Source organism: Schistocerca gregaria, chromosome 9, assembly GCF_023897955.1.
Source record: "Schistocerca gregaria isolate iqSchGreg1 chromosome 9, iqSchGreg1.2, whole genome shotgun sequence".
NCBI classification, from domain to species: Eukaryota; Metazoa; Arthropoda; class Insecta; order Orthoptera; family Acrididae; genus Schistocerca; species Schistocerca gregaria.
This window is the reverse complement of record NC_064928.1, coordinates 8,478,666-8,493,904: the sequence shown is the minus strand read 5'-3', so window position 1 is coordinate 8,493,904 and position 15,239 is coordinate 8,478,666. Positions and strand designations below refer to the sequence as shown.

General features: G+C 49.2%; 5 non-coding genes across 5 annotated transcripts; all 5 read right to left on the bottom strand.

The window, feature by feature from the left end:
* Positions 1-262: 262 nt before the first annotated feature.
* Trnat-ugu (transfer RNA threonine (anticodon UGU)) lies at positions 263-336 on the bottom strand. The gene has a single exon. It is a non-coding gene; the product is annotated as a tRNA-Thr (tRNA).
* A 4,537-nt stretch (positions 337-4,873) lies between these two features.
* Trnat-agu (transfer RNA threonine (anticodon AGU)) lies at positions 4,874-4,947 on the bottom strand. The gene has a single exon. It is a non-coding gene; the product is annotated as a tRNA-Thr (tRNA).
* Positions 4,948-6,265: 1,318 nt separating this feature from the next.
* On the bottom strand, positions 6,266-6,339 carry Trnat-agu (transfer RNA threonine (anticodon AGU)). The gene has a single exon. It is a non-coding gene; the product is annotated as a tRNA-Thr (tRNA).
* Positions 6,340-10,180: 3,841 nt separating this feature from the next.
* On the bottom strand, positions 10,181-10,253 carry Trnat-agu (transfer RNA threonine (anticodon AGU)). The gene has a single exon. It is a non-coding gene; the product is annotated as a tRNA-Thr (tRNA).
* Positions 10,254-14,626: 4,373 nt separating this feature from the next.
* Trnat-agu (transfer RNA threonine (anticodon AGU)) lies at positions 14,627-14,700 on the bottom strand. The gene has a single exon. It is a non-coding gene; the product is annotated as a tRNA-Thr (tRNA).
* Positions 14,701-15,239: the final 539 nt, after the last annotated feature.

The window sequence follows — 15,239 nt, the reverse complement described above, 5'->3', positions numbered from 1 at the left end:
GAATAGGAATGTGCAGTGGGATTTACGTGAACTCGGCGCAAGGCAGATCTTTCCGACATAGGCTTGAGAATCTTACGGGAACACTTGTACTGTTTCTAAATTAATTGTAGGCGTGGGAGGAGGGTGCTTCCTGCGCACTAATAACAGCACGCTTGTCAATTGTGGATGCTAATCATTCGCTTGTATCTTCCTAGACACATCTGCTGGTTGTGAATTATTCCACTTGCATATCAAGTTGCGCATGTAGGTGTGTTAAAAATTCTGGAGGCACTGGGTATTGAACCCAGTACCTCTCGCATACAAAGCGAGCGCTCTACCATCTGAGCTACGCCCGCCACCCCGAAGACTAATGGTGCTACATACAGCCATATAGACGACACAGACCTTTGCACTCCCATTATTCAGCAGACAAACACTACTCTCTATGTATCCGTTAGGGTGTCTTTCAGGTTTCGTGCATTCTGTATCGAATCGTAGTTGGCCAAAATGAAAGTGGCACGTATAACGTCGAAAATAGAATTCGGACACCGCTCTGAGTAAGACCAACGTGTTGTCCACCCTCTAGACTTCAATGAGGTTAAGCCGCGATACCTAAGACAGATCTGCACTCGATGACACCTCGATAACAGCCGGTCCCCACACTTACATCTTGCTCTCCTTACGTCAGTATACATCATATCAGTCTGTGACGCTGGCTTTGCAAAATCTTGCGTGCCTTTAGGTTCGCCGCGACCAACACTTACCATGCACTGACCACAAAAAATGGAGGCACCGCGGCTTGAATCCTGGACCTTTCACATGCGAAGCGAACGCTCTACCAACTGAGCTACGCCCCATGCACGAGCAAACTGCGCTATTCCCCATTCTTTGCGACTCAGATGCGCACGGACACGATGGTTGGTTGGTTTGTAGCGGTGAAGGGAGCAGAGTACAAAGGCGCGGACCCGTTCATATACACAAAAGTTCCAAGTAGTTTCGATGCTCTGGTATTACAAATGCAAATTCCGTCTGTTTTTAACGTCTTAAATTGAAAGAGCCGTCACAAATTGCTCCGTTTTCACTCCTTGTCGACAATTATACAGCACCTGAGGTAACAAACACATCTCGAGCCCCATTGTGCACTACATTATTTATGCCAACTCAGTGCCTCGCTCTTTACTACTGTGTACCAATCTTGTCGTCCAACTGCAAAACACTGGGCCACAACAAGTTTCCGCGTCTCCATTGCACTGCGCATACTACGAAACGCTCCCCAAACTTGGCACTCACCCTCGCAGCTGACTTTTCCGACTTTCCACGACGCTCACGCAACGCTCACGCTAGTGACAGCATTATTTATAGTTCGACGTCGCGCCAAAGCGAATGAGCACAATTCGCCTACGGCTTAGGCCGCCCTCCTAGTGTGGCTGCTCGGTGTCTGCAGGCAGCGAGGGTCTGCAAGCTTCCTGTGTTCGCACCTATGTCACCTGTGCTTGCTTGTCAGAGACAGACTATCGCAAAACATACAACTCACTCCATGAATTGATTGCTACGGCATCTGTTATCAGAAGTCACAACTAGCAACACCAGTAGCAGCCGACTGCACGCAAAGAATAGGAATGTGCAGTGGGATTTACGTGAACTCGGCGCAAGGCAGATCTTTCCGACATAGGCTTGAGAATCTTACGGGAACACTTGTACTGTTTCTAAATTAAGTGTAGGCGTGGGAGGAGGGTGCTTCCTGCGCACTAATAACAGCACGCTTGTCAATTGTGGATGCTAATCATTCGCTTGTATCTTCCTAGACACATCTGCTGGTTGTGAATTATTCCACTTGTATATCAAGTTGCGCATGTAGGTGTGTTAAAAATTCTGGAGGCACTGGGTACTGATCCCAGTACCTCTCGCATACTAAGCGAGCGCTCTACCATCTGAGCTACGCCCGCCCCCCCGAAGACGAATGGTGCTACATACAGCCATATAGACGACACAGACCCTTGCACTCCCATTATTCAGCAGACAAACACTACTCTCTATGTATCCGTTAGGGTGTCTTTCAGGTTTCGTGCATTCTGTATCGAATCGTAGTTGGCCAAAATGAAAGTGGCACGTATAACGTCGAAAATAGAATTCGGACACCGCTCTGAGTAAGACCAACGTGTTGTCCACCCTCTAGACTTCAATGAGGTTAAGCCGCGATACCTAAGACAGATCTGCACTCGATGACACCTCGATAACAGCCGGTCCCCACACTTACATCTTGCTCTCCTTACGTCAGTATACATCATATCAGTCTGTGACGCTGGCTTTGCAAAATCTTGCGTGCCTTTAGGTTCGCCGCGACCAACACTTACCATGCACTGACCACAAAACATGGAATTACCGCGGCTTGAATCCTGGACCTTTCACATGCGAAGCGAACGCTCTACCAACTGAGCTACGCCCCATGCACGAGCAAACTGCGCTATTCCCCATTCTTTGCGACTCAGATGCGCACGGACACAATGGTTGGTTGGTTTGTAGCGGTGAAGGGAGCAGAGTACAAAGGCGCGGACCCGTTCATATACACAAAAGTTCCAAGTAGTTTCGATGCTCTGGTATTACAAATGCAAATTCCGTCTGTTTTTAACGTCTTAAATTGAAAGAGCCGTCACAAATTGCTCCGTTTTCACTCCTTGTCGACAATTATACAGCACCTGAGGTAACAAACACATCTCGAGCCCCATTGTGCACTACATTATTTATGCCAACTCAGTGCCTCGCTCTTTACTACTGTGTACCAATCTTGTCGTCCAACTGCAAAACACTGGGCCACAACAAGTTTCCGCGTCTCCATTGCACTGCGCATACTACGAAACGCTCCCCAAACTTGGCACTCACCCTCGCAGCCGACTTTTCCGACTTTCCACGACGCTCACGCTAGTGACAGCATTATTTATAGTTCGACGTCGCGCCAAAGCGAATGAGCACAATTCGCCTACGGCTTAGGCCGCCCTCCTAGTGTGGCTGCTCGGTGTCTGCAGGCAGCGAGGGTCTGCAAGCTTCCTGTGTTCGCACCTATGTCACCTGTGCTTGCTTGTCAGAGACAGACTATCGCAAAACATACAACTCACTCCATGAATTGATTGCTACGGCATCTGTTATCAGCAGTCACAACTAGCAACACCAGTAGCAGCCGACTGCACGCAAAGAATAGGAATGTGCAGTGGGATTTACGTGAACTCGGCGCAAGGCAGATCTTTCCGACATAGGCTTGAGAATCTTACGGGAACACTTGTACTGTTTCTAAATTAAGTGTAGGCGTGGGAGGAGGGTGCTTCCTGCGCACTAATAACAGCACGCTTGTCAATTGTGGATGCTAATCATTCGCTTGTATCTTCCTAGACACATCTGCTGGTTGTGAATTATTCCACTTGTATATCAAGTTGCGCATGTAGGTGTGTTAAAAATTCTGGAGGCACTGGGTATTGATCCCAGTACCTCTCGCATACTAAGCGAGCGCTCTACCATCTGAGCTACGCCCGCCCCCCCGAAGACGAATGGTGCTACATACAGCCATATAGACGACACAGACCCTTGCACTCCCATTATTCAGCAGACAAACACTACTCTCTATGTATCCGTTAGGGTGTCTTTCAGGTTTCGTGCATTCTGTATCGAATCGTAGTTGGCCAAAATGAAAGTGGCACGTATAACGTCGAAAATAGAATTCGGACACCGCTCTGAGTAAGACCAACGTGTTGTCCACCCTCTAGACTTCAATGAGGTTAAGCCGCGATACCTAAGACAGATCTGCACTCGATGACACCTCGATAACAGCCGGTCCCCACACTTACATCTTGCTCTCCTTACGTCAGTATACATCATATCAGTCTGTGACGCTGGCTTTGCAAAATCTTGCGTGCCTTTAGGTTCGCCGCGACCAACACTTACCATGCACTGACCACAAAACATGGAATCACCGCGGCTTGAATCCTGGACCTTTCACATGCGAAGCGAACGCTCTACCAACTGAGCTACGCCCCATGCACGAGCAAACTGCGCTATTCCCCATTCTTTGCGACTCAGATGCGCACGGACACAATGGTTGGTTGGTTTGTAGCGGTGAAGGGAGCAGAGTACAAAGGCGCCGACCCGTTCATATACACAAAAGTTCCAAGTAGTTTCGATGCTCTGGTATTACAAATGCAAATTCCGTCTGTTTTTAACGTCTTAAATTGAAAGAGCCGTCACAAATTGCTCCGTTTCCACTCCTTGTCGACAATTATACAGCACCTGAGGTAACAAACACATCTCGAGCCCCATTGTGCACTACATTATTTATGCCAACTCAGTGCCTCGCTCTTTACTACTGTGTACCAATCTTGTCGTCCAACTGCAAAACACTGGGCCACAACAAGTTTCCGCGTCTCCATTGCACTGCGCATACTACGAAACGCTCCCCAAACTTGGCACTCACCCTCGCAGCCGACTTTTCCGACTTTCCACGACGCTCACGCTAGTGACACCATTATTTATAGTTCGACGTCGCGCCAAGGGGAATGAGTACATTTCGCCTACGGCTTAGGCCGCCCTCCTAGTGTGGCTGCTCGGTGTCTGCAGGCAGCGAGGGTCTGCAAGCTTCCTGTGTTCGCACCTATGTCACCTGTGCTTGCTTGTCAGAGACAGACTATCGCAAAACATACAACTCACTCCATGAATTGATTGCTACGGCATCTGTTATCAGCAGTCACAACTAGCAACACCAGTAGCAGCTGACTGCACGCAAAGAATAGGAATGTGCAGTGGGATTTACGTGAACTCGGCGCAAGCTTGTATCTTCATAGACACATCTGCTGGCTGTGAATTATTCCACTTGCATATCAAGGTGCGCATGTAGGTGTGTTAAAAATTCTGGAGGCACTGGGTATTGATCCCAGAACCTCTCGCATACTAAGCGAGCGCTCTACCATCTGAGCTACGCCCGCCCCCCAGAAGACTGATGGTGCTACATACAGCCATATAGACGACACAGACCCTTGCACTCCCATTATTCAGCAGACAAACACTACTCTCTATGTATCCGTTAGGGTGCTTTCAGGTTTCGTGCATTCTGTATCGAATCGTAGTTGGCCACAATGAAAGTGGCACGTATAACGTCGAAAATAGAATTCGGACACCGCTCTGAGTAAGACCAACGTGTTGTCCACCCTCTAGACTTCAATGAGGTTAAGCCGCGATACCTAAGACAGAACTGCACTCGATGACACCTCGATAACAGCCGGTCCCCACACTTACATCTTGCTCTCCTTACGTCAGTATACATCATATTAGTCTGTGACGCTGGCTTTGCAACATCTTGCGTGCCTTTAGGTTCGCCGCGACCAACACTTACCATGCACTGACCACAAAAAATGGAGGCGCCGCGGCTTGAACCCTGGACCTTTCACATACCAAGCGAACGCTCTACCAACTGAGCTACGCCCCATGCACGAGCAAACTGCGCTATTCCCCATTCTTTGCGACTCAGATGCGCACGGACACGATGGTTGGTTGGTTTGTAGCGGTGAAGGGAGCAGAGTACAAAGGCGCGGACCCGTTCATATACACAAAAGTTCCAAGTAGTTTCGATGCTCTGGTATTACAAATGCAAATTCCGTCTGTTTTTAACGTCTTAAATTGAAAGAGCCGTCACAAATTGCTCCGTTTTCACTCCTTGTCGACAATTATACAGCACCTGAGGTAACAAACACATCTCGAGCCCCATTGTGCACTACATTATTTATGCCAACTCAGTGCCTCGCTCATTACTACTGTGTACCAATCTTGTCGTCCAACTGCAAAACACTGGGCCACAACAAGTTTCCGCGTCTCCATTGCACTGCGCATACTACGAAACGCTCCCCAAACTTGGCACTCACCCTCGCAGCCGACTTTTCCGACTTTCCACGACGCTCACGCTAGTGACAGCATTATTTATAGTTCGACGTCGCGCCAAAGCGAATGAGCACAATTCGCCTACGGCTTAGGCCGCCCTCCTAGTGTGGCTGCTCGGTGTCTGCAGGCAGCGAGGGTCTGCAAGCTTCCTGTGTTCGCACCTATGTCACCATGAATTGATTGCTACGGCATCTGTTATCAGCAGTCACAACTAGCAACACCAGTAGCAGCTGACTGCACGCAAAGAATAGGAATGTGCAGTGGGATTTACGTGAACTCGGCGCAAGCTTGTATCTTCGTAGACACATCTGCTGGCTGTGAATTATTCCACTTGCATATCAAGGTGCGCATGTAGGTGTGTTAAAAATTGTGGAGGCACTGGGTATTGATCCCAGAACCTCTCGCATACTAAGCGAGCGCTCTACCATCTGAGCTACGCCCGCCCCCCAGAAGACTGATGGTGCTACATACAGCCATATAGACGACACAGACCCTTGCACTCCCATTATTCAGCAGACAAACACTACTCTCTATGTTTCCGTTAGGGTGCTTTCAGGTTTCGTGCATTCTGTATCGAATCGTAGTTGGCCACAATGAAAGTGGCACGTATAACGTCGAAAATAGAATTCGGACACCGCTCTGAGTAAGACCAACGTGTTGTCCACCCTCTAGACTTCAATGAGGTTAAGCCGCGATACCTAAGACAGAACTGCACTCGATGACACCTCGATAACAGCCGGTCCCCACACTTACATCTTGCTCTCCTTACGTCAGTATACATCATATTAGTCTGTGACGCTGGCTTTGCAACATCTTGCGTGCCTTTAGGTTCGCCGCGACCAACACTTACCATGCACTGACCACAAAAAATGGAGGCGCCGCGGCTTGAACCCTGGACCTTTCACATACCAAGCGAACGCTCTACCAACTGAGCTACGCCCCATGCACGAGCAAACTGCGCTATTCCCCATTCTTTGCGACTCAGATGCACACGGACACGATGGTTGGTTGGTTTGTAGCGGTGAAGGGAGCAGAGTACAAAGGCGCGGACCCGTTCATATACACAAAAGTTCCAAGTAGTTTCGATGCTCTGGTATTACAAATGCAAATTCCGTCTGTTTTTAACGTCTTAAATTGAAAGAGCCGTCACAAATTGCTCCGTTTTCACTCCTTGTCGACAATTATACAGCACCTGAGGTAACAAACACATCTCGAGCCCCATTGTGCACTACATTATTTATGCCAACTCAGTGCCTCGCTCTTTACTACTGTGTACCAATCTTGTCGTCCAACTGCAAAACACTGGGCCACAACACGTTTCCGCGTCTCCATTGCACTGCGCATACTACGAAACGCTCCCCAAACTTGGCACTCACCCTCGCAGCCGACTTTTCCGACTTTCCACGACGCTCACGCAACGCTCACGCTAGTGACAGCATTATTTATAGTTCGACGTCGCGCCAAAGCGAATGAGCACAATTCGCCTACGGCTTAGGCCGCCCTCTTAGTGTGGCTGCTCGGTGTCTGCAGGCAGCGAGGGTCTGCAAGCTTCCTGTGTTCGCACCTATGTCACCTGTGCTTGCTTGTCAGAGACAGACTATCGCAAAACATACAACTCACTCCATGAATTGATTGCTACGGCATCTGTTATCAGCAGTCACAACTAACAACACCAGTAGCAGCTGACTGCACGCAAAGAGTAGGAATGTGCAGTGGGATTTACGTGAACTCGGCGCAAGCTTGTATCTTCCTAGACACATCTGCTGGCTGTGAATTATTCCACTTGCATATCAGAGTGCGCATGTAGGTGTGTTAAAAAATCTGGAGGCACTGGGTATTGATCCCAGTACCTCTCGCATACTAAGCGAGCGCTCTACCATCTGAGCTACGCCCCATGCACGAGCAAACAGCGCTATTCCCCATTCTTTGCGACTCAGATGCGCACGGCCACGATGGTTGGTTGGTTTGTAGCGGTGAAGGGAGCAGAGTACAAAGGCGCGGACCCGTTCATATACACAAAAGTTCCAAGTAGTTTCGATGCTCTGGTATTACAAATGCAAATTCCGTCTGTTTTTAACGTCTTAAATTGAAAGAGCCGTCACAAATTGCTCCGTTTTCACTCCTTGTCGACAATTATACAGCACCTGAGGTAACAAACACATCTCGAGCCCCATTGTGCACTACATTATTTATGCCAACTCAGTGCCTCGCTCTTTACTACTGTGTACCAATCTTGTCGTCCAACTGCAAAACACTGGGCCACAACAAGTTTCCGCGTCTCCATTGCACTGCGCATACTACGAAACGCTCCCCAAACTTGGCACTCACCCTCGCAGCCGACTTTTCCGACTTTCCACGACGCTCACGCTAGTGACAGCATTATTTATAATTCGACGTCGCGCCAAAGCGAATGAGCACAATTCGCCTACGGCTTAGGCCGCCCTCCTAGTGTGGCTGCTCGGTGTCTGCAGGCAGCGAGGGTCTGCAAGCTTCCTGTGTTCGCACCTATGTCACCTGTGCTTGCTTGTCAGAGACAGACTATCGCAAAACATACAACTCAGTAGCAGCTGACTGCACGCAAAGAATAGGAATGTGCAGTGGGATTTACGTGAACTCGGCGCAAGGCAGATCTTTCCGACATAGGCTTGACAATCTTACGGGAACACTTGTACTGTTTCTAAATTAAGTGTAGGCGTGGGAGGAGGGTGCCACCTGCGCACTAATAACAGCACGCTTGTCAATTGTGGATGCTAATCATTCGCTTGTATCTTCCTAGACACATCTGCTGGTTGTGAATTATTCCACTTGCATATCAAGGTGCGCATGTAGGTGTGTTAAAAATTCTGGAGGCGCTGGGTATTGATCCCAGAACCTCTCGCATACTAAGCGAGCGCTCTACCATCTGAGCAACGCCCGCCCCCCCGAAGACTGATGGTGCTACATACAGCCATATAGACGACACAGACCCTTGCACTCCCATTATTCAGCAGACAAACACTACTCTCTATGTATCCGTTAGGGTGCTTTCAGGTTTCGTGCATTCTGTATCGAATCGTAGTTGGCCACAATGAAAGTGGCACGTATAACGTCGAAAATAGAATTCGGACACCGCTCTGAGTAAGACCAACGTGTTGCCCATCCTCTAGACTTCAATGAGGTTAAGCCGCGATACCTAAGACAGAACTGCACTCGATGACACCTCGATAACAGCCGGTCCCCACACTTACATCTTGCTCTCCTTACGTCAGTATACATCATATTAGTCTGTGACGCTGGCTTTGCAACATCTTGCGTGCCTTTAGGTTCGCCGCGACCAACACTTACCATGCACTGACCACAAAAAATGGAGGCGCCGCGGCTTGAACCCTGGACCTTTCACATGCCAAGCGAACGCTCTACCAACTGAGCTACGCCCCATGCACGAGCAAACTGCGCTATTCCCCATTCTTTGCGACTCAGATGCGCACGGACACGATGGTTGGTTGGTTTGTAGCGGTGAAGGGAGCAGAGTACAAAGGCGCGGACCCGTTCATATACACAAAAGTTCCAAGTAGTTTCGATGCTCTGGTATTACAAATGCAAATTCCGTCTGTTTTTAACGTCTTAAATTGAAAGGGCCGTCACAAATTGCTCCGTTTTCACTCCTTGTCGACAATTATACAGCACCTGAGGTAACAAACACATCTCGAGCCCCATTGTGCACTACATAATTTATGCCAACTCAGTGCCTCGCTCTTTACTACTGTGTACCAATCTTGTCGTCCAACTGCAAAACACTGGGCCACAACAAGTTTCCGCGTCTCCATTGCACTGCGCATACTACGAAACGCTCCCCAAACTTGGCACTCACCCTCGCAGCCGACTTTTCCGACTTTCCACGACGCTCACGCTAGTGACAGCATTATTTATAGTTCGACGTCGCGCCAAAGCGAATGAGCACAATTCGCCTACGGCTTAGGCCGCCCTCCTAGTGTGGCTGCTCGGTGTCTGCAGGCAGCGAGGGTCTGCAAGCTTCCTGTGTTCGCACCTATGTCACCTGTGCTTGCTTGTCAGAGACAGACTATCGCAAAACATACAACTCACTCCATGAATTGATTGCTACGGCATCTGTTATCAGCAGTCACAACTAACAACACCAGTAGCAGCTGACTGCACGCAAAGAATAGGAATGTGCAGTGGGATTTACGTGAACTCGGCGCAAGCTTGTATCTTCCTAGACACATCTGCTGGCTGTGAATTATTCCACTTGCATATCAAGGTGCGCATGTAGGTGTGTTAAAAATTCTGGAGGCACTGGGTATTGATCCCAGAACCTCTCGCATACTAAGCGAGCGCTCTACCATCTGAGCTACGCCGCCCCCCCGAAGACTGATGGTGCTACATACAGCCATATAGACGACACAGACCCTTGCACTCCCATTATTCAGCAGACAAACACTACTCTCTATGTATCCGTTAGGGTGCTTTCAGGTTTCGTGCATTCTGTATCGAATCGTAGTTGGCCACAATGAAAGTGGCACGTATAACGTCGAAAATAGAATTCGGACACCGCTCTGAGTAAGACCAACGTGTTGTCCACCCTCTAGACTTCAATGAGGTTAAGCCGCGATACCTAAGACAGAACTGCACTCGATGACACCTCGATAACAGCCGGTCCCCACACTTACATCTTGCTCTCCTTACGTCAGTATACATCATATCAGTCTGTGACGCTGGCTTTGCAACATCTTGCGTGCCTTTAGGTTCGCCGCGACCAACACTTACCATGCACTGACCACAAAAAATGGAGGCGCCGCGGCTTGAACTCTGGACCTTTCACATGCCAAGCGAACGCTCTACCAACTGAGCTACGCCCCATGCACGAGCAAACTGCGCTATTCCCCATTCTTTGCGACTCAGATGCGCACGGACACGATGGTTGGTTGGTTTGTAGCGGTGAAGGGAGCAGAGTACAAAGGCGCGGACCCGTTCATATACACAAAAGTTTCAAGTAGTTTCGATGCTCTAGTATTACAAATGCAAATTCCGTCTGTTTGTAACGTCTTAAATTGAAAGAGCCGTCACAAACTGCTCCGTTTTCCCTCATTGTAGACAATTATACAGCACCTGAGGTAACAAACACATCTCGAGCCCCATTGTGCACTACATTATTTATGCCAACTCAGTGCCTCGCTCTTTACTACTGTGTACCAATCTTGTCGTCCAACTGCAAAACACTGGGCCACAACAAGTTTCCGCGTCTCCATTGCACTGCGCATACTACGAAACGCTCCCCAAACTTGGCACTCACCCTCGCAGCCGACGTTTCCGACTTTCCACGACGCTCACGCTAGAGACAGCATTATTTATAGTTCGACGTCGTGCCAAAGCGAATGAGCACAATTCGCCTACGGCTTAGGCCGCCCTCCTAGTGTGGCTGCTCGGTGTCTGCAGGCAGCGAGGGTCTGCAAGCTTCCTGTGTTCGCACCTATGTCACCTGTGCTTGCTTGTCAGAGACAGACTATCGCAAAACATACAACTCACTCCATGAATTGATTGCTACGGCATCTGTTATCAGCAGTCACAACTAACAACACCAGTAGCAGCTGACTGCACGCAAAGAATAGGAATGTGCAGTGGGATTTACGTGAACTCGGCGCAAGCTTGTATCTTCCTAGACACATCTGCTGGCTGTGAATTATTCCACTTGCATATCAAGGTGCGCATGTAGGTGTGTTAAAAATTCTGGAGGCACTGGGTATTGATCCCAGAACCTCTCGCATACTAAGCGAGCGTTCTGCCATCTGAGCTACGCCCGCCCCCCCGAAGACTGATGGTGCTACATACAGCCATATAGACGACACAGACCCTTGCACTCCCATTATTCAGCAGACAAACACTACTCTCTATGTATCCGTTAGGGTGCTTTCAGGTTTCGTGCATTCTGTATCGAATCGTAGTTGGCCACAATGAAAGTGGCACGTATAACGTCGAAAATAGAATTCGGACACCGCTCTGAGTAAGACCAACGTGTTGTCCACCCTCTAGACTTCAATGAGGTTAAGCCGCGATACCTAAGACAGAACTGCACTCGATGACACCTCGATAACAGCCGGTCCCCACACTTACATCTTGCTCTCCTTACGTCAGTATACATCATATCAGTCTGTGACGCTGGCTTTGCAACATCTTGCGTGCCTTTAGGTTCGCCGCGACCAGCACTTACCATGCACTGACCACAAAAAATGGAGGCGCCGCGGCTTGAACTCTGGACCTTTCACATGCCAAGCGAACGCTCTACCAACTGAGCTACGCCCCATGCACGAGCAAACTGCGCTATTCCCCATTCTTTGCGACTCAGATGCGCACGGACACGATGGTTGGTTGGTTTGTAGCGGTGAAGGGAGCAGAGTACAAAGGCGCGGACCCGTTCATATACACAAAAGTTCCAAGTAGTTTCGATGCTCTAGTATTACAAATGCAAATTCCGTCTGTTTGTAACGTCTTAAATTGAAAGAGCCGTCACAAATTGCTCCGTTTTCACTCCTTGTCGACAATTATACAGCACCTGAGGTAACAAACACATCTCGAGCCCCATTGTGCACTACATTATTTATGCCTACTCAGTGCCTCGCTCTTTACTACTGTGTACCAATCTTGTCGTCCAACTGCAAAACACTGGGCCACAACAAGTTTCCGCGTCTCCATTGCACTGCGCATACTACGAAACGCTCCCCAAACTTGGCACTCACCCTCGCAGCCGACTTTTCCGACTTTCCACGACGCTCACGCAACGCTCACGCTAGTGACACCATTATTTATAGTTCGACGTCGCGCCAAAGCGAATGAGTACATTTCGCCTACGGCTTAGGCCGCCCTCCTAGTGTGGCTGCTCGGTGTCTGCAGGCAGCGAGTGTCTGCAAGCTTCCTGTGTTCGCACCTATGTCACCTGTGCTTGCTTGTCAGAGACAGACTATCGCAAAACATACAACTCATTCCATGAATTGATTGCTACGGCATCTGTTATCAGCAGTCACAACTAGCAACACCAGTAGCAGCTGACTGCACGCAAAGAATAGGAATGTGCAGTGGGATTTACGTGAACTCGGCGCAAGCTTGTATCTTCCTAGACACATCTGCTGGCTGTGAATTATTCCACTTGCATATCAAGGTGCGCATGTAGGTGTGTTAAAAATTCTCGAGGCACTGGGTATTGATCCCAGAACCTCTCGCATACTAAGCGAGCGCTCTGCCATCTGAGCTACGCCCGCCCCCCCGAAGACTGATGGTGCTACATACAGCCATATAGACGACACAGACCCTTGCACTCCCATTATTCAGCAGACAAACACTACTCTCTATGTATCCGTTAGGGTGCTTTCAGGTTTCGTGCATTCTGTATCGAATCGTAGTTGGCCACAATGAAAGTGGCACGTATAACGTCGAAAATAGAATTCGGACACCGCTCTGAGTAAGACCAACGTGTTGTCCACCCTCTAGACTTCAATGAGGTTAAGCCGCGATACCTAAGACAGAACTGCACTCGATGACACCTCGATAACAGCCGGTCCCCACACTTACATCTTGCTCTCCTTACGTCAGTATACATCATATCAGTCTGTGACGCTGGCTTTGCAACATCTTGCGTGCCTTTAGGTTTGCCGCGACCAACACTTACCATGCACTGACCACAAAATATGGAGGCGCCGCAGCTTGAACCCTGGACCTTTCACATGCCGAGCGAACGCTCTACCAACTGAGCTACGCCCCATGCACGAGCGAACTGCGCTATTCCCCATTCTTTGCGACTCAGATGCGCACGGACACGATGGTTGGTTGGTTTGTAGCGGTGAAGGGAGCAGAGTACAAAGGCGCGGACCCGTTCATATACACAAAAGTTCCAAGTTGTTTCGATGCTCTAGTATTACAAATGCAAATTCCGTCTGTTTGTAACGTCTTAAATTGAAAGAGCCGTCACAAATTGCTCCGTTTTCCCTCATTGTAGACAATTATACAGCACCTGAGGTAACAAACACATCTCGAGCCCCATTGTGCACTACATTATTTATGCCAACTCAGTGCCTCGCTCTTTACTACTGTGTACCAATCTTGTCGTCCAACTGCAAAACACTGGGCCACAACAAGTTTCCGCGTCTCCATTGCACTGCGCATACTACGAAACGCTCCCCAAACTTGGCACTCACCCTCGCAGCTGACTTTTCCGACTTTCCACGACGCTCACGCAACGCTCACGCTAGTGACAGCATTATTTATAGTTCGACGTCGCGCCAAAGCGAATGAGCACAATTCGCCTACGGCTTAGGCCGCCCTCCTAGTGTGGCTGCTCGGTGTCTGCAGGCAGCGAGGGTCTGCAAGCTTCCTGTGTTCGCACCTATGTCACCTGTGCTTGCTTGTCAGAGACAGACTATCGCAAAACATACAACTCACTCCATGAATTGATTGCTACGGCATCTGTTATCAGCAGTCACAACTAACAACACCAGTAGCAGCTGACTGCACGCAAAGAATAGGAATGTGCAGTGGGATTTACGTGAACTCGGCGCAAGCTTGTATCTTCCTAGACACATCTGCTGGCTGTGAATTATTCCACTTGCATATCAAGGTGCGCATGTAGGTGTGTTAAAAATTCTGGAGGCACTGGGTATTGATCCCAGAACCTCTCGCATACTAATCGAGCTGTGAATTATTCCACTTGCATATCAAGGTGCGCATGTAGGTGTGTTAAAAATTCTGGAGGCACTGGGTATTGATCCCAGAACCTCTCGCATACTAAGCGAGCGCTCTACCATCTGAGCTACGCCCGCCCCCCCGAAGACTGATGGTGCTACATACAGCCATATAGACGACACAGACCCTTGCACTCCCATTATTCAGCAGACAAACACTACTCTCTATGTATCCGTTAGGGTGCTTTCAGGTTTCGTGCATTCTGTATCGAATCGTAGTTGGCCACAATGAAAGTGGCACGTATAACGTCGAAAATAGAATTCGGACACCGCTCTGAGTAAGACCAACGTGTTGTCCACCCTCTAGACTTCAATGAGGTTAAGCCGCGATACCTAAGACAGAACTGCACTCGATGACACCTCGATAACAGCCGGTCCCCACACTTACATCTTGCTCTCCTTACGTCAGTATACATCATATCAGTCTGTGACGCTGGCTTTGCAACATCTTGCGTGCCTTTAGGTTCGCCGCGACCAACACTTACCATGCACTGACCACAAAAAATGGAGGCGCCGCCGCTTGAACCCTGGACCTTTCACATGCCAAGCGAACGCTCTACCAACTGAGCTACGCCCCATGCACGAGCGAACTGCGCTATTCCCCATTCTTTGCGACTC